This window comes from Lactuca virosa, chromosome 6 (assembly GCF_052849685.1).
Source record: "Lactuca virosa cultivar CGN04683 chromosome 6, Lactuca_virosa_CGN04683_v6, whole genome shotgun sequence".
In the NCBI taxonomy this organism is placed as follows: Eukaryota; Viridiplantae; Streptophyta; class Magnoliopsida; order Asterales; family Asteraceae; genus Lactuca; species Lactuca virosa.
The window spans coordinates 45,791,098-45,796,167 of NC_136431.1; positions in this window are offsets into that span (position 1 = coordinate 45,791,098).

The window sequence follows — 5,070 nt, forward strand, 5'->3', positions numbered from 1 at the left end:
GTTCAAGAATAGAGTAGAAGAACTTATTAGGTTAATCTATCACTGCTAGGTGTATATGCAAGAGTGGCATATAATTTAGACTCAACAAGATTTAGGATGTGTGATTCCGCCCTACTTCCTGTTCCTTGTCTGGTTGTGCACTTGGGGCAGAACCACCCAACCGAACGTTTTGTCGATTTAAATTATATACAACTCGTATACACGAGGTGAGGATGGATGAGCCAAGGATGAGTTTTATCATGAACTTCAGAGCAAAAAACCCGCAAGCTTACTATAACAACCGGAGATACCTGAGTGGGAGTGGTAGCGTATTACAATGGGCTTAAGAATCAAGTTACCAAGGCAACAGGTGGACTTGATGCCATTTTGGGTGATCGTCGACAGGTTAGCCAAATCCGCACACTTCCTACCAACAAAGGAAACAGACAAGCTGGAGAAACTAACTAGAACTTACATAAGGGAGATTGTACAACTGCATGGTGTACCAATATCCATTATCTCAGATAGAGATAGTAGATTCACCTCGAGGTTCTGGCAGTCACTACAAAAATCTCTAGGAACGAGACTAGACATGAGTACCGCCTACCACCCACAAACCAACGGCCAGCGCAAGAGAACCATTCAAACCTTAGAAGATATGCTAAGAGCTTGTGTGATCGATTTTGGTAAGGCATGGGATACCCATTTACCGTTGGTCGAGTTCTCGTACAACAATAGCGATCACACTAGCATCAAGGTTACTCCCTTTGAAGCCCTCTACGGCCACAAGTGCAAATCACCTCTGTGCTGGGCTGAAGTGGGTGACACACAACTAGCTAGAGGACAAGTATCTATCAGCACTCTCACTGGCCCGGAAATCATAAGGGAAACTACCGAGAAGATTGTCCAAATCCGAGAACGATTAAAGGCTTCAAGAGACAAACAAAAGAGTTATGCGGACAAAAGACGGAAACCCTTGGAAATTCAGGTTGAGGACTGGGTACTATTGAAGGTCTCGCCCTGAAAGGGATTAATACGTTCTGGAAAACGTGGGAAACTAAAGCCAAGGTATATCGAACCATTCGAGATCCTTGCCAGGATTGGCCCGGTAGCATGCAAACTTCGATTACGACAGGAACTCAATAACGTACATCCTACCCAACTTAAGGAAGTACTTGTCCGATCAGACCCTCGTCATCCCTCTGGACGAAATTGAAATCAACAAGAGTCTTCACTTCGTAGAAGAACCAATAGAAATCTTGGTAGGAAAATTTAAAAGAACAAAACAAAGTCGCATACCCATTGTGAAGGTCCGTTGGAATGCCAAGCAAGGACCTGAATACACCTGGGAGCGCGAAGATCAGAAGAAACAATAATACCCGCATCTTTTCCTTAGTCCATAAAATACTTAATTTAGAATTAATTTCGGGACAAAATTTCCTCTAACGGGGGGATGATGTGACAACCCGATATTTCAAGTCAATGTAATGTTCTAAAATCAAGTATTGTAACCTATTTTTGAAATAATAAATGTAGCGTCAAAAATAAAATGTTCAAAAATCTCAATTGGGATATATAAAGTGATAGATATCGTAACAAGGTTATCAGAAATATAAAGAACACTAAAATCCGAGTTATAACGAAGAAGTTATGACCAATCAAAGATTCGCGACAAAACCGGTAAAACACTGTTAAGCGTAAAAAGTGAAATTTCAATAAAATGCTTTTTAGCCTTAAGTATCAAAACGACAGTCGTATATAATAACAAACCGTGAGCGTACATTAAAAGAACGTCCAAATCTGACTTCGTATGAAGAAGTTATGATTTTTCTAAGTTTCAGAACAGCGGTAGACAGTTAAAAACTCGAAGTAAAAATCGAACGATTTTTAGCCTACGCAACCTAAACAAGAGTTGAAGGTCTCAACAATAGTAGTACAACGGTAAAAAGACAGACGAAAACGGACATCAGATGAAGAAGTTATGATTTTTTAACAGATTTTTCCTGTCCCGGCCTATTAAAAATATAATATTAAAAACAAATTCAAAATCAGTCGACGGAGTCTAAACAAAAGTTGTAGAGCATATTCTCACCTACGCGTGGATATAAAGAACGTCGAAAACGGAGCTCGTATGCGAAAGTTATGAATTTTTGAAGTTCGAGGCACACATACCAAAGCTTATCCGAAGAGTACGCCCAGCGTACCCAATCTACGCCCAGCGTACAGCTTGTAGAGGGAGTACGCCCAACGTACTCTGAAGTTACGCCCAACGTAAATCGGGGCTTCAGCCCCTATAAATAGGATGCGAGGGTGCCTGCTCCATTTGCTAATTCACACCATTTCTCTCCCACATTTTCACTTCTGAGCCCCTGGAGACTACCCCGACACCCCGGTTACGTATCAAATTCCCGATGAAGGTCCGAAGCTCCGAGATTCCCGGAAAATTTACCACCTTCCCGGTCGAAGTGCTGCCCGAGAAAAATCTCGTTTTCTTCAAATCACCACACTTTCTAGGTGGGTTCATACCCCTATATTTTCACGTCTTTTATATGTTTTAGGGGGGGAAATACAAGTGAAACACAATAAAAACTTATGTTAAAAATACAAATCATTATATATATATATATATATATATATATATATATATATATATATATATATATATATATATATATATATATATATATATATATATATATATATATATATAAGTTCAAATGTTTTACCTACATCTTATGTATAAATGTTAAATACATAAAATAACGTTACTACTAACGTTAAAGACTACTTTACATGCAAAGTTGGTAATACACCAAGGTTTTTCATCCTAACGGAAAACACTTTTGAAAACTATAATAGGTGTAGTTTACGAGATATTCATGATAGTTTTACATATTATAAACAAAAGAGGAAATACTTTTATTCACAACAAAAATGGGCTTTTCATACGTAAACCTGTGATACCAAATTTTGTGAGATATATGAATTCATCGAACCGTTCAGTTCGCAGATTAAGTCCTGTTTTATAAGCCATAATCTCCTGTAGGGAGAGCGTGATATTTGTGTATAGATCTATATGGGACTGACAATCCCGCACCTAAACTGTTAGCTACAGTCAGACCGGCAGGTCTGGGGTGACAAACGTCATATCATCCCAACGCCTGACGAACGTTGTTACAGGCAGTCTGGGTCAATAGCACGGTTATAAAAACTCACATGGGGTATTAATACATCTCGGTTTACGGGGCTGTGAAACGCCTTAGTGATTATATCTACTTATATAAATCTACTTATACTATTTCAAGTATGGAAAACACTTATACATTCAGTCTTTGGAACCTTTTCAAACTACCACACATATATGGAAAATATTGGATTTTCTAGGAACAAACTCGGTTATTTTACACCAAAAAGGATTCTATTCTTAAACAAAAATGCTTATGAACTCACCAACTTAATTGTTGACACTTTTTCAAAACTAATTGTATTTCTCAGGGATTCAGCAATACAGGTAAATCATCAGCTTTTGGAGAAGGGACGCTAAGACGTCAGTCTAAAAACTTATTAACTCATCATATTGTAATTTACTTTGAGACATGTATTGTATTCAACAATGTAACTTTTAAATTATATTTATGATGGTTGTGTTTACTTTCTTTACAAATATTCAACTGTTATGATACTACGTGAAGTCATCCACCCCCGAATGTTTCCGCCATGGTTTGGGGGTGTGACAGATTGGTATCAGAGCATTATTTATGGTGAACTAAGTATATCGAACCACATAAGATATACAAACTATAAATGCAAAGGGACTAAAACCCTCTGAAAAAACGTTTTCACAAACTATACTTTTAATAAATTAAAATGCTAGTTTTATAAAAGTATAAGTACATGCATGCATCGGTCTAGTATCATAGTCAAAACTATACAAAAGTATTAACACAAGTTAAACAATACGATTAGGCCTCGGGGTATATAACCAGATCAAGGATGAATATAGCCTGATCAACTATATTTATCCAAGATGTGACCAACGTATGTCGAGGAATAGTAATAGTGAACAACAAGTCAAAAACTTACCAAAGAAAATACTAGAATCAAACTTACGAATTTGAAATACTATAGGAGTATTTCATAGTACTATAAGAACCGTAATAATCGTGCGAACCTCGATATTTAGTTAGAATTAGGAATCGTCAAATAAATAGAATCTTATTCAAAAACTAAAAACCTTCACTGGCAGGTCTATAATTACAAAGTACATACTTTAAAGTTACACATGATTGAGATTTTATAGGCTTAGGATTTATGATTTCGCTTTAGGCCCTTTTCCTTGTTTGGATGTGGACTTAAAGTGAAGCTAACTATCTAACAGCCTATTCGATCTTGGTTATATGTGATTTATATACACAAGGTAATTATAGGAGGACCCGGTGTAGGTCTTATCACAAAAATTACCTTCTTACCCTTAAGTTATATTTATATTTCTCTTATCCCTATTCTCGCTTAGATAAAAATTGTTGGATTCCATCCTCCCAGAGATCCGTACTATCCTAATCAAGAGAATGTTGGTTGGCTCGGTGCCGAACCAGAAGATTAGCTTGCAATTTCCCTAGACGATGATTATGCTGAAGTCTTTCACGAGGTCGACGGTTCCGAATCAAAAGCTTACAATCCACCTCCAGTTACTCAGAACCCAAACCCTCATCCGAACTTTCAAGGCCCGACGCCTCTGTGGGCCATAAACCTAGACAGGTTGAGTCATGAACAAGGCAAAATTTCCCCTACCAAGGAGACTGAAGCTTTCTACAATCTAGATGTCGGAGGTTCAGCAGATAGAGCACTTCCTGTGCTGGTTCGTCGTGTTTCTCGCAACACGGAACATGGAAGAGCTATCATCGACCGAGTGGTGCAGATTGAGGCTACCACTGGCGTTGACGCTGTTCGTCTTCGCAACCTGGAAGATAATCATAACGCAATAAAGGATCGTACCAACTTCTTGCAGGAAGAACTGGTGGCTTCGCAAGCCGAAGTGCAACGATTACGAGAACATCATGATGTACAAGATAGGCGAAATAAAACGCCAGT